This window comes from Canis lupus, chromosome 35, assembly GCF_048164855.1.
Source record: "Canis lupus baileyi chromosome 35, mCanLup2.hap1, whole genome shotgun sequence".
NCBI classification, from domain to species: domain Eukaryota; kingdom Metazoa; phylum Chordata; class Mammalia; order Carnivora; family Canidae; genus Canis; species Canis lupus.
In genome coordinates this window covers 4,182,590-4,210,260 of record NC_132872.1, presented here as the reverse complement: position 1 = coordinate 4,210,260, position 27,671 = coordinate 4,182,590, and the positions used below count along the sequence as shown (strand labels likewise).

Genomic DNA, 27,671 nt, shown 5'->3' with positions numbered 1-27,671 from the left:
TTGGCAGGCAGATCCTGTGTGGGTCACATGATGGATGTTTCCATGGGTGGTCTTGCTCTCCAAAGTCAGGTTTGCTGCTCCAATTTCATTCTGGTTTTTTTCTTGGAATGTACAGGTGGCTTATGTCAGTCCTCCTGGATGAAAGATGACTTTATTCCTTCCTCACAAACACAGTGCTCTACTCTGGGAGAAAGCTTAGCCAGCATGTTAGAGGGTTGCAGGTAACTAGAGCTGATTATATTGTTTTCCTTGGCCTTGGGCTTCCCATTTTCTAAATCTAGGGTATGATTAACAGGATTGGCATGGAAGGGGAACCCCCCACTGCTTGCAGAATTACTGAATTCAACTAAGTATGTACTGAGAATGAGCCATGTCCCAGCACTGGGGTAGATGCTCTAGAAGATACAGAAATGTTGACAGAGAGATTCTTGTCTTTTTTTTTTTTTTTAAGATTTTATTAATTTATTCATGAGAGACACAGAGAGGCAGAGACACACAGGCAGAGGGAGAAGCAGGCTCCTTTCCAGGGAGCCTGAAGTGGGACTTGATCCCAGGACTCCGGGATCACACCCTGAGCCAAAGACAGACGTTCAACAACTGAGCCACCCGAGCATCCCGAAATTCTTGTCTTTGAAGAAACTTACAAGCTAGATGGGGGGAAATTAAACATATATATACATATAAATATATGTATCATGTAATTCTATAACTGTTCATTCAGTGCTTATTTACTCAGCAATTTCTCTTAGCAGACCATGAAGAAATCAGAAATGCTTTTACCCCCAAGCTGCTTAAAAAAGACATGTTCATAATTATATTGTAAAGTGAAGGATAATAGGAGTTCCAGGAAAATGCTCTTTGTGAAAGACTATATTTAATACCAAGGTATAAATATTACTTCTATTAGTAGATCAGAGGATGGAGCCACCAGATAGGGATTTTGACTGTTTAGATTGTTCTACCCCCAGAAACTAGCACAGTGCCTGGTACATATGACGCTAAATAAATAAATGTTGAATGAATGAATTTTGCTAGGCTGGAGCGATCAGAGAAAGCCCTGTGGAAGACGTCCAGCTTTGAGTGAGATATTTAAAACATGATAGAATTTGGGTAGTACTGGGGTGGGCATTTCAGTTTTTCACAGGAAACCACTACCACCTCCACAGCACTCTGCTAGTGATTCCTCTTTCATGTTTATAAAATACTGTACAAGTCACTCATGAGCATTCAGCCATTTCTTACCTTCTTTAGCAGACCATTAGGGAAGGGTTGACTCTGGGACCCATGAACTTGATTGCATGACAAAGTGCAAGAAATAGTGATTTGTTTTTACTTGAAGCATTTCTATAGTTTAGAGATGCCTTTGAAGCCCCGTTGAATGAGGCTGTGGATTGAAATTCTCCAAAAGGCCATTAATTATTGAATTTGCTTTGTTGTAAAACAAAGGAGATACTTCTAGGTGTCAGCTGTTGGAAGATGTAGAGTTAGTATCACTGTAAGTGCTCCTAATCACAGACAGACCTGCTCACAGACACTCAGGGAAGAAGACAGGACACCGTCAGCACCCTGCTGCAGGGAGGATGGGCAATTAGTGGCTTCAGATGTCACATAGCATCCTCCTCTCTTTGGTCTCCCAAGTGCTTTCTGCTGGGCGATTGGAGATTTCGGTTGACTCTAAAAACAAGTCCCCATAAAAGAACTATGGGCTGTTAAGCTTGCCAAGTGGTGAAGTGAGTGGTGCCAGGGAGTTTGGCTGCAGTGGTTGTAATGGGAGTTCTGCTGATGATGGTGCTAAGGAGAAGGAGAAAAAATTTCTGGTGTCATGGGGATGACTTACTTCTGCGAAGTGGGACTAGATGTCCCAATGTGGCCTGTGTTGCTGGAGGAAGCTTGCCACTACTCTGCTGCTGCTATTGTGTCCTCAAATAGGCTTTGAGGGCTGGATCTGCTATCCTGTCTCATGTCTGGGAATACACAAAGCCAAGCTGTAGGATCCTTCCCAGTGGGCATCTCTGTGATGATGTGCATGGAAACTTGACTTCTGATCATACATGGTAAAGCTGGGGAGAGGGTCTGCATTTAGCACTGTGGGGACAAGAAGAGCATTCAGTGACATTTAAGCCAAATCTGTGCTGAGCCCGCAGAGAGGGCACAACCCTATTTCAGATGCTGGAAGTATAAGGAAGAGATACGGTCTTTGCACCGCTGCCAATGGAAGTAGCCTCTTTATGATTTATAAAAAGCTTTCACATATATTATCTCATTTGAAATCCACAATATTCTTTTGAGATAGGTAGGGCAATGATTATCCCCACCCTTTTCTGGATGAGGAAACTGAAGCTCAAGCAGGTTAAGAGATTTTGCCTAAGGTTGCCCAGCTAGCAGGAAGAAGCCAAGCCTTGAATCCAGTACCTCTTGCTTTGTTCTGTTATTTCATGTTGTCAGTTCCTACTCATGAGGATAGACAGATGTGCAGGAGATGAGTCAAAGCTGCTAATATTGTGAAGAGGGAGGCACAAGGTTAGAGCCAGTGTAGTGAGTAAGCCAGAGTTCCAGGAGCAGGTGACCTTGAGCTGTCATGTAAAGGAGAAGAAGCCGTGATTGTGGTGGGCCGAGGGATGCATGTTGTGCTCCTGGCAATGTTGGCAGACATTGGTATTCCCGTCCACTCTTCTTTATTCCTGGATGTGCAAGGGAGGCTGGGGGGAGTCAAGGGCACTGAGGGTCTGAATAATTGAAATCAGAGGAAACACAAACATCTCTTTTTAACATAATCCCCTTTTCCTAGAAATGTTTTCAGCGTACTGCTCACAAACAGCAAAATGCCTTGGAATGGGTTCCTTCCACTCTTTCTTTGCTTTTGATTCCCCTGCAAGCAGGGAGATACTTAGGAGGAGAGCAAAGATGTCAAGAATCTGGAAGACCCGCAATTAAGCCATCAGCCTCTCTGGTTGTAGGACCAGGCTGTGCTGATCAGGTATTTCCTGAAGCTATGGTGGCCCCATCTTGCTTGGGCCCTGACTATGTAAGGGAGGTGTGGAGAAAAAGGAGATAACTCATCAGCTTGTACCACGAAACCCAACATCTCATCTGCCAGTGCTCCCTGTTGACTCCAGGGTACCCTTTCGTGACATCTCTTCTGCCTTCATGGCTTACCGTGATGTTTACTGTAGAAAGATTGAATAAAAGAGGATTATGGTTTGGGGAATTCCGGGCTAAGAGTTAAGAGAGACTTCCTTACCTTTGCCAGGCCTCAAATGAATGATTCTCTTCTCTCTTTTTAAATAAATCATAAGTGAAAATTTCTGCACTTGAAAAGACAGACATCAGAAGGATTTTTCAGTAAGGTACCGTTATTTTTTATTCAAAATTATGTTTGAAAATAATCCAGTATTGCGCAAACTGTTTTACCGGGCATTGTTTGTGAGGTTTCTCTCGCTCCGATGTGTGAGCAAATGTTTGAGAGCCCTTCCTGCCTCCTGCGACTGCTCCATCTTAAGAAAGGTGGACATTGCATGTCTGTCTGTAGTCTCAGGACATCACCTGGCCACTCCTCTCCTTTGTGGTGCTTTACTTCCCTGCTTTAAGCTCAAGACGGTGGACAGCAGTGACATCCAGTCACAACTTCCCGTTTTACTTTGTGGTCACAGAGCCAGATTCTCCCAAGAGAGATTAACACAAAGTTAAATGCTTGCAAGAATTTCTTATGATGTAACACAGGATGTAAAGGCTATTCCCTTGCTATAACTTAGGTAAAGTTTCTCATGGAAATGGAATGGCCCAGACCCTGCTGTACCATGCTCTCCAAGTGACAGTTTCATCAAGTCCATATGTTCGCAGATGAAGGGAGTGTTGTCACATGGCAAAGAGCCAAGAAAGCCCCTGACCCACTTCCATAGAATTGTCCAAGAGTACCTGGCACTTTCCACCCCTCAATTATTCCCATCGATTGTGAACAGATGGGTACAATACTCTTTAAGTCAGAGTAAAGTGACTTGTATTTGGCTGTTATCCAAGCAAAATGAAAGAAGAAGGTGCTGTTGTCTGTCTGGCCTAGGTACAATATAGGATCCGCAAAATAATGACCCCTGGTTCGATAATGACAAAGTTCAAGTCTGCCAGGATGGTGCTTTTATGGCGGCAGCTCAGAGACCATCATTCACAAATTTCAAATTGGTTACAGATTTGTGGGTTAGACTTGCCTTGTTGTTGGCTTCCCGTAATTTCAAACTCTGTGGACTCTCCATGTTGCATCAACTTGTGAAATATCTGGTAATATTTTTACTTTTCAGTTTGATCCAGGTTAGGACTATCCGCCAACATAGGAAGGTCTCAATTTACTCTATTTCTGAGAATAATAAGCATGGACCCTAAAGTGTTCCTGACACAATCATCTTGGGTGATTTTTCTAGTCCTCTTCTGCATAGTGAGGTTTTTAGGTCCTACAGTCTAATATTCATTGTAGTAAACTAGACTAACTTGCCATTCCGGGTCACTTCCTTCCCAATCTGATTCCAAACTTTCCTCTTGGAGAAAGTCTACTTTGCTTGACTCTATTCGCTTGTGACCACAAGTTCTAGACTAGTACAATATTCGTTATGGATGAGGTCGCAGAGTCTTTTGAGTCTAACTTCCACTTGAGGCAGAAATCGCCTCTGGACGGTCCCTGACTGGTGATGATCCATATCTTCTGTGACAAAGTGCTCGGGACTCCACAAGACAACTCATTTTATTACTGGACAGATCTAATTGTTAGTAAATTATTTTATGTAATGGAAACCTGACTTTGTCTAATTTAGGCATGTTGATCTTAGGTCAGCCCTCTTGAGTAATACAGAGCTATATAATTTCATTCGTGCTTGAAGTCATTCGGGTAATTGAGGACAGCAGTTTTTATTACGACACAGTCTATTTGGCAATGCTTTAGACTTTTTGATTGATCCTTGTGTCCTTAATTTTGTTTTCTTTCTCCTATGCTTCCCTTATTACTGTTATCCGACAGTTTTATAGGCACAACCTGTCTGTTATTTTGTGTTCCTTAAGAATTTATCCTTTTGGGTGAGGATGTGGAGAAAGGGGAAGGGGAACCTTCATGCATGATTGATGGGAATGCAAACTGGTGCAGTCACTGTGGAAAACAGTATGGAGGTTCCTTTAAAATGTTAAAAATAGAAGTAGCCTACGATACAGCAATGCACTACTAGGTATTTACCCAAATAACACAAAGATACAGATTCAAAGAGATACATGCATCCTGAGGTTTTTAGCAGCAGTATCAACAAGAGCCAAACTATGGAAATGATACATATGTCCATCAACTGATGGGTGGATAAAGAAGATGTGGTGTATATATTCAATGGAATATTACTCAGCCATCAAAAAGAACGAAACCTTGCCATTTGCAACAACATGGATGGATCTGGAGTATATTACGCTAAGTGAAGTAAGAGAAAGACAATTACTATATGATTTCATTCATATGTGGAATTTAAGAAACAAAGCAATCGGGCAAAAGGAAAAAAGAGAGAGAGGCAAACCAAGAAAAAGACTCTTAATTATAGAGAATAAACTGATGGTTACCAGAGAGGAGGTGGGGGGATGAATTAAGTAGGTGATGAGGATTAAGGAGTCCACTTGCTATGATGAGCACCGGCTGATGTATGTAAGTGTTGAATCACTATATTGTACGCCTGAAACTAATATTATACTGTATATTAACTGGAATTTAAATAAAACCTTAAAAAAGAGGTTATGCCTTTGATGTATGTAATGTTTTAAATTACTCATTTATTTTCTTGTTTCATGTATTCCCTCCATGAATATTTAGTTAAATCTTTTTGTACGTGTGCAGGTCTCTGGTAAGTGCTAGGAAGACAGCAATGAATAAGGCCAACTCTCTGCCCTCATGAAACACTTATTGGTGTATGTCCCTCTGACTTTTGTCAAATCGTTCGTTATACCTATAGTCAAATTTGTCAGCGGAAAAAGATCAGTTAATGATCAGAGAAAACCAGAAGATTGGAATGTTGAGAAATACATGCTTTCAACTAATGTTTGTTTGGTGGCTACTCCTTGCCCCTCTTTCCACCATTTACTTTTTATATGTTAAAAAATATTTGTCTCTGGGATGCCTGGGTGGCCCAGTGGTTGGGCATCTGCCTTAGGCTCGGGGCATGATCCCAGTCTGGGGGTTGAGTCCCGCATCGGGCTCCCTGCGAGGAGCCTGCTTCTCCCTCTGCCTGTGTCTCTGCCTCTCTCTCTGTGTCTCTCATGAATGAATAAAGAAAATCTTTAAAAAAATAAAAAAATTTAAAAAAGATATTTGTCTCCAAAGAAGATGTGTTTCCTGCAAAGGTTAATGATGAGGACAGAAGCCTGAGGGGAAATGTACTTTTGGGCTAAAAATGGAGGTGTTGCCCAATCCCATTGTATTGATTGGCCATTTGAAAATAGTAGTTTTACTACCAGAAGAAAGGTATTCCTTATGAATTGACAGTATAAGGAAAACCAAATGAAAATTTAAATCAAGTGACAAGAAGTCAGTGGCCCCTCAGGATGGAATGAGACTTTAGATTTCTGAGCAATATTGATTTCAGCCCCAAGAAGATACATGGAGAAAAAGTAAGAGGGGAGCATTGTGATCTAAGAACTGTGTCTTCATGTGGATGGCCCTGGTATTATGCCCCTACTCGGATGTGCTCTCTGCCTTCTTCAACTGGCTCCAAAGGCTTCTGGGTCTAGAGTCACCTCATGGGTCTGACGCTCCTATGCCTGTTCCTAGTCCCATCCCCCACTCTCCAAGGCTAGCTGCCCTGTCAACATGGTTACCCTGCTGCACAGGGACAGAATCAGCTTTTCAATCCAGAAAAGCCATGGAGTTGGCCCTCCATCATTTGCACTTGACATCTAGAGAGCCAATCCAGAAACTATGAATTGAGGGCTGTAGAATGCTGATGAGCAAAATTGTGCATAGCCTCATCTGTCTGCTTATGTGAGAGAGTTTTTAAGAAAGTCCCTAAAATTCTCAGTCACTGTGCTCTGACAGCTTTTGTTTTAATAAGAGAATCAGGCCATACTCAGGAGTGGTAGCCGAATCATGTCCCAGCAGCCTAGTGGTGTGGAAAGCCACTTAGATAGGCTTGTCCTTTTTTATAGACTCTACTGGTCCCGTGTTTCTTCTTACTCTTGTCCTTTGTTCTATTAGAGAGCAAAGCACTCTCCACCAGTGCTCCACTGTTCTGCCTTAAGTCTAACTTGATTTAAGGACCAGTTTGAGACTCATCCACTCTTTGCCTGTACATACCAGTCCATAGAGACTCCATCTTACATTTAGTGATCACCATAGGTCTGTTCTTTAAGTGTGATATATTTTGTTAGATTGGGGAATAGGTCTTGTCTTGGGCACTGCATTTGGTGGTAAAGTGTGGACTGGAGAGCATGCTCTGCCTCCATCAGTTGGCAATGGCATCAAGAGAAAGTAGCTGGAGAGAAGGAAGGTGGTGGTGGGCAGAGGTCAGGGAAGGAAGGGATAAGGTGGAGCCTGACTTAGTCCCAAGAGAAAACTAGACGTTATAGTCATCACCTTTGGTCACTCGTTTCCTCTATCACCATGGCCCTATGTGCAGTTGTGCAGGACTATTTCCCTCTTCCATTTTCATTTCCTTAAGACTTGCTTTCACCAAAAGCAAGGGCCAAGGCTTGCTTTGTTTGTTTTAGCCTCATTTTATCTTGAAACAGGTTGGCTGGGTAAAGTGAGAGCAAGAAGGCAGGTGACAACCCTAGGGCCCTGCCCCCTCAAGGAAAGCCTTGTTGGATTTTGTGTGTGTGCCTGTGACTTCTAGAATGCCTAGCTCAGTAACCTAAAATATGTGCTTTATAAGTGTGTGTTGATTGTTTGAGTAACGTTTTCCAAGCTACATAAAAACAAATGAAAAGAGCAATAACTCATTTATTTATGGGGCAACCTTCACCATTCAGAAGTTACAAATAGCCTTATAGCAGCAAAGAAGCCCATGCATACTAAGACTTATGATTGTGTGCAAATTCAAGTTCCTGATTGGGCCATCTTGAATATTTCTTAGAACAGAGATTAAAGGGAGATGCTATGGCTTGGTGATACAGTAATGATGTCTCTCCAGGAAGGAGGAAACAGTGAAATCCCTCGATATTTGACAGAGGGGCAGATATCTCTCCATACATCTCAGTACGGCCCGGCGAGGGTTAAGTGGTTTACTGTGTTCAAGTAAAATTGTTAGAATTTTTTAAAAAGTGACTTGGGGACTAAAGTCAGTTGTCTGGAAATCTACCTGGGATGCCTTGTTTTCCAAAGAGAATTTATTTTTATTTTATTTTATTTTATTTTTTATCCAGAGAGAATTTAAAGAAGACTCTTTGCCAGTAATACCAAGTGTTGGTAAGGGTGTGGCGCTCCTGGAACTCTCTTTGCCAAGGGAAGAGCTGAACACTGGTGCAATCGCTTTGAAAGAATTTAGGTGGTATCTATTATGCATACTCCCATGACCCTACGATTCTGCACCTGGATATCCTCAACAGATATGAGGCTTTATCTTCATTAAAATATGTACAAGAACATTCATATCAGTTTCAGTCGTAAGAGTCCCAAACTGGAAACAACCAGAATACTTCTACAAGCAGTAGAATAGATAAATACATTGTGGTGTATTGATGCAGCACGGTGTCATCCAGCAAGGAGAAAGAGCCTACTATTGGCATACCAGCAGCATGGAGAAATCTTACAAACAGAATGTGCAGCAAGCAAGCCACATAAAGCATATATCCTACACTCATTTATATGAAGTTTAGGAACAAGCGAAACCTGGTGTGTGGGGTAGAGGTCAGATAAGATCATTCTGGATTGGAACTGGGTGTGAGGGAACCTTTGGGTAGTTGTAAATGCTCTACATCACCATCTGGATGGTGGGTACACCAAGGCATACATATGCAAAGATTTACCCAGCTCTTCCCTTGTGCTTTGCACACTTTACTGTGTTCAAGTTATACTTTGATAGAAAAGAAAAGAAAAAGAAAGAAAAAGGAGGCATTGCTGAAGTATGACTGAGCGGTTTGCTCCTGTGTCTTCTGTTTGTCTGCTGGTTATCTTATGGCTCTTGCTTCTGAAGCTTCTTGTGAAATTTTTTTAAATTTTTAAATTTTATCTATTTATTTATTTATTTATTTATTTGAGAGTGAGCATGCTGTGAGCAAGTGGCGGGACGGGGTGGGGGGGTTGGAGAGGGAGAGAGAGAATCTTAAGTAAGCTCTAGCCCCAGCACAGAGCCCAGTGCGGGGCTGGATCTCACGACCCTCAGATCATGACCTGGGCTGAAATTAAGAGTTGGATGTTTAGCCCACTGAGCCACCCAGGTGCCCCCGCTTCTTGTGAATTGTAGCTTTTTACTCCTGCTCTCAATTTCCTCAGGAAAGAGCTCAGGTCTGGAAGTCAGGAGGCTTCTGTTATAGTCTCTCTACCCCTCTTGCCAGCTGTTTACTTCTGGGTACGTTCTCCAGGGAAGTCTACGAAATAGGCATTTCAATCGCTCCGTCACCTTTAACCTCCAGGATTTGGTGAACATCACGTTAGGTACAATATGTCGAAGAGTTTTAGGAAAAATCAAGAGTCACCCAGATACCAAGATGATCGTTATACTTGAACTTGAGGAAATCTATACCAGCTACTGATTTGAATCCTATGAAGTGCTGCCGTCAAAGACCGTGTTGTGACTTCAGATAATTGGGCAGTGATTTATGAATCATTTTGGTACGTAGCCGAGGGCAGTCAGTAGCACACGTAAGGGTGACTCGTGTGTAGGGAAGTACGGCGATTACAGAAACAGCCAGTGCCATGAGATCTGAGGTCCAGGGGTCACTCTGGTCAGCGTCAGGGGTTCAGGATGATGGTTCTTTTTCAGGTGAAGCCTTTGGACTCAGGTGGCTAAGTGAACAGTGCTCTGCTTGGACCATCTTGGTCTAGTTCCTGCTCTTGTACCAAATGGCTTTGTGATATGAGGCAGTCACTTCACTTCTCTGGGCCTTAGTTTTCTCATCTGTACAACGGGGTGCTAGATACCTTGGGTTCTTCTCAGCTTTAATTTTGTATGTTTGTTCCTCACATAGCTGACTCTCAGTTGTTCCTGTACCTGTATTATGTGGTCAGTCTTAAATCCTGAACTGACTTTCTCGTTTCATGTGGCTGTTTTCTACCATTCCTAGTCTTTGTGCTCAGGAAAGGCAGATGCATTCTTGAACAAATAGATCCTTCATAATTCTGCTGTGAAAAGTCATGTTGCCTCCTAACAATAATGCCTATTATTCTGGATTATTGATTATCCATCATGTTGATTACCCAGTATCTCTTTCCACCATTAGTACAGATGACTAAGAGCCGCTGAATGACACAACTATTTCCCCGTGCCCCCTGCCTCCCTCTGCTCCGTTGGAGTCCCAGCCTGGCATGCATTGATGAGCAAACCTAAACATTGGTCATGTTCTGGTCTTGGCCATGTTTTTCTAAGGGTTGGCGGGGCGGGGGGACGGGGGGGGGCAGCTCCATCAGTGCTTCCAAGGCCTGGGCTCTGGCACCTGAGCCAGAGACAATATTGGTGTGAGGAGGAAAAAGCCAGAGGGGAGAAAGCTGCCGGAGCTGGGGAGATGAGCACCGAGGTGCAGCACGACACACTTGTGGGCTGCATGCCCGGCCTGAGCTTTTGAAGGCTGAATGGAAATGCAGAGCCAAGGAGAAAATATCTCATTCTCCTCAGGCCAGCCTGGGCAGAGGTCTGATTTTGCACATGGCAGGACTTGGGGAAGGAAGAAGAGGGCTGCTGGGTCCAGGAGAGGGTGCCTTGCAGGGTCTGCGAAGGAATCGGCCCTAGAGTTACTGCTCGGGGAACTAGAGAAAAGCTGTGTGGCACCTTTATTGTTCCTGTTCCTTCAAGACCATTTCTGCAGGGATTTTTCTTCCTATCTCATGTTCCAGATTCTTCTGTGGGGGTTCTGTGAGTCAGGGGCAGGAAACTAGGCCAGGCTTTGGCCTCTGAAGATACTGTTTCTCCCCTGGCAGCCCCCACCTCTTTAGAGAATAGTCCTGGTTCCTGCTTTTGGGGGTGTCTCTGCCCTTTTCTCTGAAGCCTTATCCCTTCTTCTCTCTGTGACCCATCTGCCACTCCCTTAGTTGGTGTGGAAGTTTGCTTTCTGAAGCTCCTCAGAGATGATGGCTTACTGACCCCTTCCCTGCCCACTCCCACCCGAAGTGGCACTCCCTTCAAAGCAGGCCCCCGGAGGGGGCCGAGGCCAGGGATGCCACCTATGATCAAACCCTGTGGGCTCTGCATCCTGGGAACTGTCCTCCAGTGTGGTGCTGCAGATTTCTTTCTTTTCTTTTTTTTTTTTTTTTTTATTTGTTTATGATAGTCACACAGAGAGAGAGAGAGAGAGAGGCAGAGACACAGGCAGAGGGAGAAGCAGGCTCCATGCACCGGGAGCCGGACGTGGGATTCGATCCCGGGTCTCCAGGATCGCGCCCTGGGCCAAAGGCAGGCGCTAAACCACTGCGCCACCCAGGGATCCCCTCTTTCTTTTCTTTTTTCTTTTTTTTCTCTTTACTTCTGAACTATTCTTAATGGTGACAAAACCCTGTTCTTTGAATGTTAATTTGATTTTTGGAAACAGCCCAGCTTCACTGGGGGAAATCTAGGAAAAGAAGGAATCAAATCTGGGCAAGCTGAGTGATAGTGGTTTTAGTCTTCAAAACAAAACAAAAAAACAAAACCCAAAAACAAAAAGCCAAGGTTTGCCTCCAAAGTAATGACAGTTTTGTTTATTGTTTATTTTAAAATGACAGCAAAGGTTGTTCTCAACAGGAGACCAAAAATGTTTTCTGGGATAAGCACAGAGTCCAAGGAGGCAGCTACAAGGAAGTCCCATTTCTCTGCTCAATTTGGGAGGGTCGTGGGTTGCTTGTGTGTCTGCAGCATCATAGGGGACCCAGGGCACTCTCTGTGACTGCCCACCCACTCCTGTGCCTTGTGGGGAGGGAGGGGGTGGATGAATTTGGGGTTATTGCCAAATCCCCTATAAACCTGAATTCAGATGTTGCTGGGAAGAGAGGTTGAATAACAGGATCTGCATCAGGGAGGACCGCCTGATGGGGAGAGAGCTTACCCGAGCCAGTGGACCTGCCTGGAAGCACAGGCAAAAAGAGCTTGAGAAGAGTGGGAATAGGACAATGTGTTCCTTGTGTAATTCAAATGGCCTTTGTAAAGTTGTTTTAAAGAGCTGTTCTTTGAAAGAGTTGAGGATGTTAGAGCTGGAGTCTGAGCTATGAGCAGCCCTCTGGGGACAGACTGGTTCCCAAAGATTCAGGCTGTTTTTCAGAACAGTGACTAAAGGCACTGGGGACATCTAGATGGCTGCTGGAGAGAACTCTTGCTGTGAGTCCTTTTCCTTCGTGGCTGGGGTTCTCAATGATGAACCCACGTAGGGGACATTCTAAATATATCGGTCTAGTTGCCGAGCTCAGAGTCAGCAAGGGGTCTGGTCTGGGGGAAGGGAGAGAACTGATGCAGACTGAGCATCAGCATCAGCATGATCCCCATTTTACAGATGGGAAAACAGGTGCATATAGTGAAGCCACTTCCTCTGATCTCTTCGCTGCCTTCTCCCTTCTCATTGTACACTTGTTCAATCTTTGCACTCTGCACATTGCATTATGGCTATTTGTGTACTTCTAGAGATCCTAATGGACTTGGTCTGGGATGGGACCAGGCTTTGGTATTATTTTAAAAGCTCCCCAGATGATTTTAATGTGTAGCTAGTGACAAGAACCTCTGGTCTAGATTGTACGCTTCCCATTTTTGTGTAGCCGAGGGTCTAGATTCGTGGTCCTCAAAGTGGAGTATGTATCAGAATCAGTTGGAGAGTCTGTTAAAACATGTTGCTGGCCCCACTCTCCGAGTTTGTGGTTGGGAAACTAAATGCCACTGAATGACATAACTATTTCCCTGAACCCCCTCCCCCCCGCCTCCCTCTGCTCCGTTGGAGTCCCAGCCTGGCACCCATTGATGAGCAAAGCTGAACATTGGTCATGTTCTGGCTTTGGCCATGTTTTCCTAAGGGTTATGAGGGCAGCTCCATCAGTGGGGTTGGCCCAGGAATTTGCATTTCTAAAGTTTCTAGGTATCTCTGCTGCTGCTGCTGGTCCCTCATCCCTTGGAACAAAAATAGGCACTCAGTAGATGCTGATTAAATCAAGCACATCACCGAATTGTCCAAGGATTTGAGCCCTGCTTGCCTGGTAGCAAAGCCCACCCTCTTACCATGATTCTAGGCCTGGGAGGGAGCCTGGGAGGACAAATGGGGTGGCCTTGATATCTACTTAACCTCTGGGAGGAAGATAGAAATCATTGGTCTTTATTTTATTTTTTTTTTACTCATTGGTCTTTAGAGTTTCCTCACGGGGAAGAACAATACCAGTTTCCTGCCAGGAAACATACTAGCTGTTGCATATTTAGAAATTCTGAGTGGAGGTTTAGGGAATCTAAGAGGTCCTAGACTCCTAACCCAGGACACAGACTGCTGGTGCCAGGTGTGGCCTGACAGAGGATGGCCACAGATGTCCATGTCCCAGAGCGTGTGCTATGAAGCTGGTGATGCTGCTTTAACGTTACCCCTTGTTTGTGCCCCACAGGACATTTAGGAAATGGTTTAGCGATGTCAGAGGTTGGGGAGTGGGGTCCTGAGTCATGCTGAATAGGGGAAAGGTCCGATAAGGGGGAGCAGCTGTGACAGTTTGGATAACTGGCGTTGGAAAGGAAGCTCCAGGACAGAGCAAGAATGTGTGTTTAGAAGGCGAGGAGGAGAGCTGTGCTGGCAAATGCAGCAGAGGATGTGGAGGTTTCCATTCTCCTTCTGGAGGGATGTCTTGGACACCTGGAGACTCAAGTAGCCAGGTTTTGTTGAAAAATGAATGATTTTTAAAAATGCACCCAAAACAAGTTTTCACTTAAGTGCCTGCTGTGTGCACAGCACTGTTCTAGATGCTATGTGGGGCCACCAAAGAAAATAAATGATAAAATGCAGAGTATGATGTATCCCATAATTGGTGCTGACAGGTCTTCGAGAGTTGGGGGAAGAATCCTTTGGGTTGTGTGGCTGGGGAAGGCTTTGGGAAGGCCGAACCCAGTGGTTCTGCGGGCCGAGTGAGTGTGAGATGGGCAGGGATAATGGGCTGAGTGATGTTGGGGTATGGCTCCTAGTGTGTGGGTAGCTCAGGTTAGGTTCAGTGGATATTTGTGGGGAGCGATGGTGAGGATGGGGATGGAAAGGGGAAATGAATGTAAGATACTTGTTCTGGATTGTTGTTTTATCCCTCCCTCAGAGCACGAGAACGAGGACTGTTGGGGACCCCTGCCTCTGGCAGTAGGGCTGCTGGTACTGACTACTTCTTAGAAGAGTGTCTCTGAGGAGTCCTCACACATAAAATTTCATTTTGCTTTTTTTTTGTTTGTTTGTCTTTTCTTTTCTGGAAATACTGGAGGTTGGAAGGAGGAGAGGAAAGCTCTCCTCCGCTACTTTTTACAGATGGGAGGATTGGGATCTAGGGAAGGGAATGGGCTAAAATTGATGCTGTGGGTGTGGGTTGGATGCAGAGGATGGCTGAATGGACATCTGCTTAGGGCAGGGGTAGGAGGGCATGGTCTTCCCCAAACAGCACTGGGACATGGTTGCTTGATCCTAGCATTCATTGTCTTTTGTGCAGTTTGTGCTTTTGTGGGTCTGGGAGGAAGTGTGGAAAATGCGAGAGGTCAGGGTAATGGTGACGCAGGGACCATGGGGCTGGCTGTGGCTGTGAACCTGAGCCAGAACGGGCAGGCGCTGCAGGAGGCCTGCATAGGAGTGGCCACTGAGAAGTTCCCAGCTGACTGGGCTCCCTACCTATGAGGGTAACGGCAGAGACATCTGTGTGGCCGGCACTGGGGAGGGTGCCTGGGGGAGATGGAGGAGGGAGGAGCTCAACGGCGGGAAGGTGATGGACGCCTTCTGGAGGATCTCAAGTGTGAAGGATCCCAAGTCCGGCCTGCCCAAGCTTGTCCTCGTCAACGGGGCAGGTGAGGGTGTCAACGATGTGTGGAAGGGAGTGTGCACCAACCATGTCAGCATGCTGGCCAGCTTTCTGAAGGGGCCCGTGTGACTGTGGATGTGAGGACCGAGGAGCACATGGAGCCTGAGTGCATCAGGCATCAGGTGGAAGGTGGCCAGGGCCTCAGGTGCCAACTCTGCCTTCCACAGGGAGAGCAGCCGTTTCTAGGACATGGGCCCCTCGTGGACTCTGTGTACCAGAAGACCGGTGCCACATCTGAGATCGGAAGGGTTGGCAGAGACAACTTCTAGGCCAAAGCAGGGAAGGAGGAGGAGAATGACTGGCTGGGGGAGACGCAGTGGGCAGAGGAGGAGCGGCAGCTGCAGGAGGAGCACCAAGAGCAGGGGCCGCGTGAGGTCTCCTGCCTGGAGCAGTGCTGTTGGGAGGAGCAGGGCAGCGAGGTGGACCCCAGAGGCAATGTGAGCAGCAGGATGTGGTTTCAAGGGGCAGAGAGGAGCAGGGGCCCGTCAGTAGCTAACACAAGCACTGGGGATTTCCAAGCAGAAGGAGAGGGCCGTGTCCACCACATCTGTCCCTAGTCCCCAGCCAGGCAAACCGAGGAGTCCTTTCCTGCAGAGGCAGCTCACCCAAGCAGAGACTCACCTCAGCAAGCGCTGGCCCAAGTCTCCTCAAGGCCCGGGGCAGATGCGTTAGGAGCCGGCGCCCAGCACCCGGCTGTGTCTGGCACAGATGGAAGAGGAGGCCGCGTGTGCGGAGCCCCCAGAGCAGGACACTCCATGCGGGGGCCTGATGCTGCCGCCGTGAGGTGCGGGCCCTGCACACGTGGCCCACTGCCTGGGGCCGAGTGGGGACAGGCCGTGTGCTTGGACCCTGTCGAGAACGTGGAGATCCCCTTCCACTCCGAGAGCCTCATCAGTGGCGTTGAGGTAACGGAGGAGGGCTGGTGGCCTGGCTCCAGGCCAGGTAGCCCCTTTGGCGTGTTTTCTGCCCAACGCCGTGGAGCTCACTGAATGAGGCCCTTCCGCTGCTGGCTGCGCGAGGGCCATCCTTCCCTTTCCTACCCAGACGGGCTTTACTTCTTGCTTGGAGAGGTGGTGTGCACGGCATTCGAGCCAGGAGTGGGAGCCCCCGCCCCCCCTGCCAAAGAAGACAAGCCCTTGGGCTCCCTCAGAGTTGGGTGGCTCAGCCTCTGTCACTGTAAATGCAGGAATGGCCTGGTGAGTCCTAAACATGTTTCTGGGAGCTCCCAGGCCCTCCCAACCAGCCTGGCCTTTGACCCCAACAGAGGACCTTGAGCCAAGCCCTGCCCAAGGCCAGCCCCTCGGTGACCTCTGCCTGAGGAGAAAGGCACCGCCAAGCTGGGTGGTCGGGACAGGGGCATTTGCCTTTTCTTTCTTTTCCTCTTGGCTCTGAAGTGTGTTGGCTGTGGCTGTTAGTGACCCTGGGGAACAGTGGGCTTAGCAGAGTTGGTGACCGAAGGCGGACTGGGTCAGGACAGTTTGGGCAGCGGTAGATCATCTTTCTGGATCCTGCTCTGTGCCCCCGGTTCTCTGTCCCTCTGCCTGGACTATGGACTGCGGGCACCGGGGACAGGGGTGATCTGAGTATGTGAAGGAAGGTATAAGAACATCAGCGAACGTGTCCTTCTGTGTGCGAGGCCTCTCCTGCTCTCAGCTGATTCCGGTCCAGGTAAAGTAACCAGAACCATCCCTGCCTGCCGTCCCGCGCCGTCTCTGTCCCAGTCCACCTGTGTCTGCTTTCGGAGTGAGACTTGCCCCCATCCAGGCCCTAGTTGTGATCTGCCCTGTTGTGCCCCCGTGTGAAGACAACCCCCTTTCCTGGGTGTCTGTGGTGTGTGTTTGCATGCATGGCACCCTCAGGCCTTGGGCCAACCATTAGCCACCTGGAAGAGGTGCAGACGTTAAGGTGTGGAAAAGAAGAAAGAAAAGGAAAGAAGGGAGGTCAGAGCAGCCTTAGCCAGAGCATAAAGTCCCCGCCGTTTCTTGGTGGCCCCAGCAGGCCGGCGTCTCAGGGTTCACGGGCCTGTTCTGGGTGTTGTGCCCTGCTAGTGCGGCTCCAGAAGTGCCCTTCCAGCCTTCTGTCTGTCCCCACGCCCGCCTCTGGCCCAGGGGGAGCCGGGCATCCAGTCCGAACTGCAAGGTCCTCTCTCCCACTGGCCTGTCCCCTGGACGGTGACTCCGCTGGTCTGGAGGGCCTCACCCCCTCCACTGCCCGGTCCGAAGCAGCCACGGCTCCTCCGACTTGGAAGCCCACCAGGCCCGACTAAAGACAAGGGGGAGGTGTCTGTGCTCGACTCCTCAGGGGTATCACCCATGAGTATTTATACCAAAGAAGAGGGCTCCGTTGCCTTGGCAACTCTCTCGCATGGGCTCTGCTGCTCAGAATATCCGACAGATCTCAGTGTTTCATGCTCAATGGGCAGAGGTGGAGCAGCGGATGGGAGGGGACCTCTCAACGGTCAGGGCCGAGGGTGGGAGGGTGGCCAGGACGGCATGGCTGAGAAACTGCTGAGGCCACCGAGAGGTCCTCCAGGGCGTCGCCGCCTGCCACCTCTCCTTCCCCCCGTAGTCACTTCTCCCCCTCCCAGGATGCGCCTCTTGGTTCTGTGGCTCTGAGTCCCCGGCGGGAACAGGGGTGGGGAGGGGCCCGCAAGGGCAGAGTCAACACTGGGTGTTCGCTGCTGGGTGCCGAAGGGAAGTGGTGGTTACAGAGCGGGGAGGAGTCAAGGACCCACGGTGGCTCTCCGTCATGGCTTTGGTTCCCCGGAGAGCTCCCCATTTGTTGGGTGCCAGGGCACCTCTGCTGGAAGGAAAGGGGACGCCATGGGGTGAGGGGCCCACAGGTGAGGAGGGTGGTGTTCTCCGATGCTGTCCATCTGTCTGGACCATGGTGCGTACACTACAGACGTAGGATGGCAGGAAGAGCTCGTTGCAGAGATCGTTGGTGCATCCCAGGCAAGGGCAGGGTCAGGGAGGGCGAGAGGGGGCCTGCAGCGGGGCTGCTGGAGAAGCTGGCCCCGAGCAGGAGGGTCCCTGCGTGGCAGCGAAGCTCTCTCCTCTCGGGATCCGTTCTTGGGACGTTCTTCTGTGGTCGTACGGTCCTCTGTGGGAACGCCTCCAGGGATGCAGAAGACCCGAGTGCAGGGGGCAGAGGGCCCTGAGGTCGAGCACTCCGCTTCACTTGTTCTCTGGAGAAAATATGCTGACTGGGTGTTTGTGCGCCACAGTGCAGCCATCGGTTGAGTAAGTGGAGCTTCCTCGCAAGCCCCACCGAGCGCCGTGCCTTCTCTGGCTTCCTATGGCGTGATCCACTTGAGCCATACCTTGGCCAGCATTTTTTTTTTAATTTTTAAATATTTATTTATTTATTTATTCATGAAAGACACAGAGACAGAGAGAGAGAGGCAGAGACACAGGCAGGGGGAGAAGCAGACCCCACATAGGGAGCCCGATGTGGGATCGATCCCGGGTCTCCAGGATCAGGCCCTGGGCCGAAGGCAGACGCTCAACCGCTGAGCCACCCAGGGGTCCCTTTGGCCAGCATTTTAATGCATTCACTGTCTCTCTTGGTGACTTATTATGTACTGGCCATATGCTAGGCCCTGTGTGGTGGGGACTCTGGAACCAGTCCTTCCTGCCTTGCTTGAGACCTGCCGGACCGTGGCCCCTCCGCCTGGGGTAAGTGCACAGAGGAGCAAGGCAGAGTCTGGGTCACAGCTGGAAGGAAGATGAGAGCGGTCATGCCAGGGCGCCCCGGCTTCCCTCCACAGGGGTGTCCAGGAGCGTGTGGGCGTTGGCCTTTAGTCTGCTGAGAAGGCAGTAGAAACCCGGGGTCTGGATGTCAGGAGATTACGGGTCATCTTTGAAGGAACAGTTTCGGGAGAGTGATGGGGGCAAGGAAAGCAGAGCTCAGAATTTCTGCATTATCTGGAAGTGCTTCCTAGCTCTGGCCTCAGTCTCTCCTGGTACACCTCGATCCCTTTTATTTTATATTTTTTTTGTTTGTTTTTTAAAGATTTTATTTATTTATTCATGAGAGACACACACACAGAGGCAGAGACACAGGCAGAGGGAGAAGCAGGCTCCACGCAGGGAGCCCGATGTGGGACTCGATCTTGGGACCCCAGGATCACACCCTGAGCCAAAGGCAGATGCTCAACCGCTGAGCCACCCAGGCGTCCGATCCCTTTTATTTTGGTTCTATGGGCGGTGGAAATGGCTCTTCTCTGGTAGGTGGCAATGTGCTTCCAGGAGGCGCAGAAGGTTCAGCCCCGGTGGCTCTCGTTTTATACCCCTGGGGTCCCACATTGTCACTTGGCAGTTCCAGCCAGCAGGGTGTCTCCTTTATGGCCTCTCTCATTCAGATCCCCCGTGAAGCTGTGAGCTTGCTCTATCGGGTCCCTTTGCCCTCTGGTTGCTGACTCCCTTCAACCTCTGCAAATAGGATCAGTGATCTCAGCTCCAAGAGGACCCCCTCCCGCCTCCCCAAGGTGTCAAAACCCTTGCATGCCCAGGCAGCTGATAAATTAACGTATATTTTGTAACTGATGATTGACTGGTATTAGATTAATGGGCTTTCCTCACGGGACAGTTTTATATTTACAAGAAGCGTGTTAAATAAACTAAAGAAGTAGCCCTCTAATGGTCAAGTTTCAGGTGCCCCCGACAATCAGCTGCAGGTGGTATTCTGGGAGCCCGGGGCTGCGCTTACGGAACCTGGGCAGTTACAGCCTTCTTCTGCTCTGTGTCTGTCAGACTTTATCATGAGGATAGAATTCACTTTGTGGTGCCCCAGACCCCACATGACCAACCTCTGGCCGGTTGAAGGGGAAATCGACATTTTTTTGTGCTGCCCCAGGGCATGTAACTAGGCCTTAATGGAAAAACTGTATCACTGAGCAGTGAGTGAATAGGAATGGAAGGGCCTGCTCCCAGGTGGGGTGATGCCATCTGTATGCCCTCTGCTATGCCAGGCACCTGACACTAAGACACTTGGCTTATTTACCTTTCAGACAGGTGGGGCATCCTGATGCCTGTGGACAGTCGGGGGAACAACTGTCATTCACACCCAGATCTTTCTGACTTCAGAGTCTTATCCTGTGTCTCTATACCAAGATGCTGGGCAGGGTGATTTTCTGTCCCTGGCGAGGCTGGTGATCCCAGAAAGAAGTCCTGCTGAGAGAGGGAAGTGTACTAGATTCTTCCGGGCCTGACCCTGTTTGAGAGCTTCTTTAGCTCTATTGAGGGGAATAATTAAATGTTGGCTCAGGGATTCTGTTTCCATTCTCCTTGTGACTTGTCTTATCAGGACATACAGTTCCTAACTCACAGGGCAGCTGCCTTGCCTTCCCTGGGGGCTTAAGGAGCAGCGGAGGGCTGTCTCACCCTGGATGATGGGAGACCCCTTCCACCCTCCCCCAGCCTCAGGTCTCCTTTTCCAGTTTGGGATTAATGATTTTTTTTCACTTGAATAGCCTACAGAAACCTTAGACCATAGGAAACTGATCAACCTCATCATCACCCTCCCCACAAATCTTATTTTTTACTGGGCTTCTCTAGTTCTGAATATGGGACTCTCGTTCTCTTGGTGTGAAGTTACGCTAATTTTGATTCCTTCTTCTGCTCCCCAGTCACTAGGACTTTTCTGTTCATCCTTGAAATACCCAAGAGACTGGTGCTTCCTTGCCATCCTCAGTGCCTAGTTGGGACCCTGTCACCCCATGCCCATCAGTGCCTTCCCTGGTCCTCCAAGCACTGCTGTCTTCGTTTCCTTAAACTCCTTGTTGGCCATTTCTTTCCCCTGCCCGAGCACAGCCTTCTCATAGCCTTCTGGTGAAGGATTGGACCCTTCACTCCCTCATTGGAGGCCCCATTGTCTCACCCAACCCAACTGGTCTGTAGTGTTTCCCACCAGCTCTTTGTCCTAAGTGAAGTGGTCTTCCACAGAGCATGTTTCCTGCTTTTTCTCCAAAGGATGAGATTTTTACTGTCCCACAGGTCCTCACCTGTCTCCCCTCTCCCTCACCTGTCCTCTCCAGGAATCCTTTAAAGCCTGCCTCCAGTCCCTGTCCTGCACTGAATCTCCTGAGCCCACCCAAATCAGAAGCACCACTTCCCCCATTTAAACTGTGCTGTGATTTATTTTTGTATGCCTTCTTTGGCAATTTTTGTAACATTTCACTAATTGTTAATTTTCACATTTTATCGCCCTGGTTGCAGATTAATTCAGGGCAAGGACTGTTTAATACACTGTTTTCTTTTCCATAGCATTTAGCGCAGTACAGGGTGTGGGTTAGGGACTGCCGGCTTCTCATTCTTTCTGCTCACCACACCCTCCTCACACTCATGGCCCCGTCCTCATCCCCAGGAACCATCCTTCATTAATCCCAGCCAGTTCTCATCAACATCTTTGCCCATGTTGCTTCCTGCAGTCCTTCTCCTTTCCCATTGGGACGCAAGCCTTACCGTCTTTGAGAAGCAGTGTGACCCAGTGCCAAGTGCGCAGGCTACAGAGCCAGGGGGGTCTGGGTTTGAATCTTGCATTTGCTACTTCCTAGCTGTGTAGCTGTGAGTAAGGTACTTAACCTCCCTGAGGCTAGGCATTTTTCAGCCCTGAAAATGAGGAAACAACTCTTTATGGTCAACTAAGGGTGCATAATAGGCCCTCAGTACAGATTAGACGTCCGCCCCCACTGCATCCTCAAGTCCTCCCTCTTTCAGAGTGCTTCCCGAGTATTCCATTTGATACCCAATTCTGCTGTCTCTGCAGTCCTTTTGCATTTACAGTGTCAGGGACTCAGCCATATCAGAACTGCTCATTCTAGAGATCCAGAGACTGGGGCCCAGAGAGCCTCGCTGCAGGCGGCACAGAGCCTGTGGATGGCCAAGCCAGGTCTAACACTCAGGCCTGTGTCCTTGCAGGCATGTATCCGCACCACGCTATACACTGGCGTGAGCTCTCCCTCAGCCCCACAGCATCCTGCGCTTTGCAGAAGGAACACGCAAGAGGTGCTTAATAAATGCTTGTTGATGCTCTGTTTATGCACGTGTGTCGTACTCCCCGGGTGGACGGTGTGTTCCCCCAGGCGGGAAGCAGGCCAGGCTTTATGCTGTTCTTTGTATTCAGTGCAGACCTGGATTTAATAATGGAAGGTTAATTCCAGGCCCCAGAACAAGGGTTTCTGCAGCTGGGCAGGAGGCCCTCTCTCTGTGGTTCCTGGACCTCTCCCCACATTATTCTGGCTACCTCCGGTGAGCATTGGCCAGTTGTGAGCTGCTCCAGGGGTGAAGCCTATGTGCGCAGCAGCGGGGGTGCTCACTGTGCACCCCTTTGCCTCCCATTGGTACTTCTGGGCCGCCGCCTCCCCCACATCTCCTCCCCCCACCCACTCCCTGCACCACGCTGCTGCTCCTCTTGCTCTGGCTAAGAATATATCATCCTGGTTGCATAGCAACGTGTTTGGTTTCCTTTACTTCTCTTTCTCCTCCTCTCACAAAACTGCCTGAGCTCTAAATTTAAGGTAGTATGTCAGGAGATGCCACTACTCCACAAATGCCTCTGAGCCCCAGCATCATTCCGCCTCTAGCTGCTAGCTTCCTTGGGACAGACGCTGAATACTTTGTTCACCGTCCCCAACACCAAGTACATGCCTTGGCAGACAGTAGGTGTTCAGTAAATATCTGTTGGATGATGAATGAATGAATCATTTTCTCAGAATCCCTACAGTTGAGAGACGTGCTTTTGGGACCAGGAAATGTTATTACTGACTCTAGGATGGTCTGTAGCTGACCACTCTTGGCTGGATGCCTTCCTCTTTTTCTCCAGCCACCTTAGAAGCTGGTAGAGAAACAGAAGGCACATATTTCTTCATTTTCATTGGCCTTTGGATGGCGACTATGTTTTCCTCTTTCTTTTCTGGAAGCTGGTGGTTCAGTCAGTCTATGTGATTTATGGAGCTCAGTGAGATACCAATCTAATGGGGCTTCATGATTCCTGCCTTGGGAAGCTCATCGTCTAAGGGGCTGGGGATAGGTCACTCTTTCTGGTGACAGGAGTTTGAGGCTTGCGTTCCAGGGTAAGCTTGGAAGTCACTAGGTTTGAATCCTAGCTCTGCTAATTGTGTGACCGTGGGCGGGGCCCCTAACTTAGCTCTTGGATTGTAAGATTTATATGAGAAAAACCATGAATAGAATCTAACAGAGCGTCAGGAAACAGGGGTGCCCATATTAGTGCAAATTTTCTCTTCCCCTTTTAGTGAGAAGACAGAAATATACCAGAAAATGCCTGTCAGTACTAGTGGTGGGATGCCATCAATATGCAGGCCTGCAGAGAAGAGAGAACCCAGAAAGTATCTGCCTTTTGGGAACAGAGGGAGTATTTCCTTTAATTTTTCCCTGGTTTAAAAAAATAAGTGTTGGATTTCACAACTGACTTCCTGACTACCCTATATTCATCTCCTTCCAAACATCCCCATGTTGTATCCTGAACTGACTCCGTGTAAGCCTTGAGGAGGAGTGGGAGGTTTAGGGTCCAGAGGGAGGATGAAAGTTCAGTGGCTCCTCTGGGGTCATGAAAATAAGCTGGAGAAGGGGAGGCTGGGGAGAGGCCACTGTTCAGCTAAAAATAGCATCAGCAGTGGCAGCAGCTCAGGGAGCAGCCAAGGGTCAGAAGCTGGGGCAGCCCCAGGCACATATTCCCGGCAGAGACCTTGGAGTTTGGCTAGCTGCTCCCCGCCCCTTGGGATGGGGCGGTGGACAGTGCCTAATCACGTGTGTCACCTGTGCCTGCCCACAGTGGGCAGCCAGCATGTCATGTCCCCTTCCAGGCCTGTACATTGCATTGCTTCCCCCTCTTCCCCGTGTTCACTTCACACACGGCTTCCACTCCTGTCCATCCTGCCCTTCTAAAGCAGTGCAACAGCAACATCCACTTACTAGACTTTTTACAAACCAGTCATTTTGTACCAAGTGTTCTTGGGCTTCTGTGCTCTGGAAGTCTGTTGTCTGAGATAGCATCCTGGACCCGTGGACTGCCAGAAAAACAATCGAGGAACAACTATTAAATAAACACAAAAAATAGATGAGATAACATGTTCCCATCCTGTGTGAGTTGAGGCCAGTGGTATTTGTAGGGGCCTTCTTGGTGTGTATTTGAGAAAGCTCAAGAGTTTCCTGCTTGAAAAAGGTGAGGATGAGCTAAGTTAGTGCCTTCCTAGGACCAGTGATCCAGAAAAAGCCCCCCTCCCACTAGCAAGAGAATGAGAGAGGAGTGCTTTCTGTCTGGCCAGAGTCTAAGACTAGGCCTTTGGAGAAGGTGCTTACTGGAGGTGAGGAGTCTGAGACAGGAGTCAAAACTGTCTCCACATTTGCTGCAGACTCATTCTAGTAATTGGATAGATGATTGGATTTGAATCCAGTTGGATCAAATTAGATTGATCAATGGATTGATCTATTGATTGAGCCATTCACCCACTCAACAAACATTTAAGGAACGAACATCTGCTCCGCTAAGTACCAGTGTGGATGTAAGGACATTGCGACTCAGTGGGGTTTTTTTTAAATCCTAGCCACACACTGGAGTTACCTGTGGAATCTGAGAAATGCTGATGCTCCGGTTTCACCCCAGAACAATTAAAAAAAAAAAATCTCTGGGTCTGGGAGGAAGGCCTGGGTAATTAAATTCTTCAGGTGATTGCACTGTGCAGCCAGGAGTAGAAAACCACTGGTCTAAATGAACCTGAGCTCCTTCCTATAACACTGCCACTCATTGGCCCTTTCTGCTGAGTGCCCTGTCTGCCCTGGCCTGCTGAGTGACATGACTGAAAATGTGACCTGTAGACCCTGAGATGCAGCCTGAGATACAGCCAGCACTCTGACCAGCTCACACAAACGTTTATTGAGCAGCTATTATGGGCTCAGCATTAGAGAGACACAGAGGTGAGAATAACAGTGCCCCCTGGAAGTAAATTATTTTTTTTTTAATTTTTATTTATTTATGATAGTCACAGAGAGAGAGAGAGAGAGGCAGAGACACAGGCAGAGGGAGAAGCAGGCTCCATGCACCGGGAGCCTGACGTGGGATTCGATCCCGGGTCTCCAGGATTGCGCCCTGGGCCAAAGGCAGGCGCTAAACCACTGCGCCACCCAGGGATCCCTTTTATTTATTTTTTTTTATTTTTTATTTTTTTCTGGAAGTAAATTAATATAAACTCTCTATTTCTTTGACTGTTTATTTGCTGAGTCAGAGCCAGCTTTTCTGATGAATGTGATTTTCCGTTTTCTGGATTTATTCTGCTTTGCCCCTCAGTGGAAGAGAAACAGTGACTGTATCTGGTGCATTTAGTTAAATGGAGTTACAGCAGGTGGTAAAAAAGACACACACACACACACAAAGAGACGGAGGGCAGGCAAACAGGGAGGGATGCTAAAGGGACAAAATGTGTTCATTGGGTAGGTTTTCACAAATATGCTATCAAGTTGTCTAAATCATGAAAAAGCAGAAGTAGCCAATGTGGCTGTTTAATATTTGGATCATCAGCAAGGGTTTGAGCCCTTGTAAATCATCTTTCCTACCCTAGGCATAGTGGACATGATCCTGGCGCTCAAAAAACATGCAATCTGGCTGGGAAAATTTACGTCGATATAAAAAATAGAGATTTGAAGTATTTATTTATTTATTTATTTATTTATTTATTTTAAGATTTTATTTATTTATTCATGATAGACATAGAGGGAGAAAGAGGCAGAGACACAGGCAGAGGGAGAAGCAGGCTCCATGCAGGGAGCCCGATGTGGGACTTGATCCCGGGACTCCAGGATCGCGCCCTGGGCCAAAGGCAGGTGCTAAACCGCTGAGGCACCCAGGGATCCCAGATTTGAAGTATTTAGTTGTGTTTTATGACTAAAGTCGTTTAGGAGCCTGGAGAAAGGAGGTACCAGAGAGGCGCTACCCGAGGTGCAGTCATGGCCCAGCTCTGCCAACTATTTGTTATCAGTCAGTAACGAGGAGTAGAGAAATTGAAGCATTTATAAACTTTTATAGCAATTTTCCAAAAATAATTTTGTCTGAGTCTAAACATTTTTTTAAAAGGGGCTTATATTTTGTTTTTAAAATTGCATGTCTCTAGTAATTCATTTTTGGGGTATTTTATGAAAGTACCAGCCCTATGGCAGACTGGAACAAAAAAAAAAAATGAAAGAAAAAAACAAACACCAAACCGGTCCTTTACTGCACTTGGTTGAAAATGCATTGGATGGAGCAGCTGAAAATGGGAGATGTCGTGGCACCCTGGAGAGGTACTGGCAAGCAGGAGAATGCAGACCTTCTCTGATGTTGTGAAAGGAATAAGAGTGTGTCCTGAAAACCTACGCTTTACTCATGCAGGAGGCCCTCAGACCACGAATGGTTTTTGAGGTTTTGGTGGATGCTGGAGTTTTATAGGAATTATTTCATTGCCTCCTCTCAGAGCCTTATGTGATTACAATGCTTGTCTCCATCTCTGTTTTGTGGAGGCCTGAAGAGGGCAAATAATATGGCCTGCTCACTGCAGCTGGGGGGAGTCGTAGACCCGCATTTTAAAGACAGGTGTGTTGGACTCTGGAGCCTGATACTTCATGACCCCCACTCCCATCCACATAGCCCCTCCAGGTGACAAGGAGCATGGACCACAGACTTCCCTTGCAGACATTCCAGAATAGGAATGAGAAGAAGGCCCTGGAAAACAAAACAAAACAAAAAAACCATGATCCTGGAGACCTGGGATCAAGTCCCACGTCGGGCTCCCTGCATGGAGCCTGCTTCTCCCTCTGCCTGTGTCTCTGCCTCTCTCTGTGTGTGTCTCTCTCATGAATAAATAAGTAAAATCTTTAAATAAAAAGAAGCAGAAGAAGGCCCTGGAGATACAGATCACAGAGCTCAGGGTTGTCCTTCCAGAATGATGCCCTATGTCCTAGGGAGGGCAGGGTGTAGACCTTGCATTGGCAGTCTTCTCTCTTCTCCTTGGTATTCATTTCCAGAGGTATTTCAGTAGATAAACCCACCCTGGTTTGGGCCTTCTGTTAGTCTTTAAATTGTCCCATCCATGAGCTTGCCAATCTTTATCTTTAAACTTTTAATTTTAAAATAGAGATTCATAGAAAGTTGCAAAGAAACATACGGGGAGCTCCTGTGCACCTTTCTTCTAGCACCTCCCAGTGTTAGCGCAGTATCAGAAAATTGACGTTGATATAATCCACTGACTCAGCCATACACTTTTTTCTATTAATTTCTTTAAAGGACTGTTTTTTTTTAGAGCAGTTGTAGGTTGACTGAAAACAAAGAGAAAGGTACAGAGATTTCCCTTTTATATCCTGCCCCCCTCCTCCACATTCTCAGCCTCCCTGATTGTCAGCATCCCCCACCAGAGTGGTACATTTGTGACAATTCATCGATGAGCCCACACCACTGTAAAAATCCCCTGTGTTTTGCCTATTTGTCCTTCTCTCCTGCTAACCCTTGGCAACCAGTGATCTTTTTTTACTATCTCCATAGTTTG

The 27,671-nt window shown here is 47.9% G+C and overlaps 1 protein-coding gene and 1 pseudogene across 24 annotated transcripts in view; both read left to right on the top strand.

The window, feature by feature from the left end:
* KALRN (kalirin RhoGEF kinase) overlaps positions 1-27,671 on the top strand; it is a 657,335-nt gene that overhangs the window by 88,122 nt on the left and 541,542 nt on the right. The gene's annotated exons all lie outside the window — the stretch shown is intronic.
* Positions 14,848-16,128, top strand: LOC140624739 (drebrin-like protein pseudogene; annotated as a pseudogene).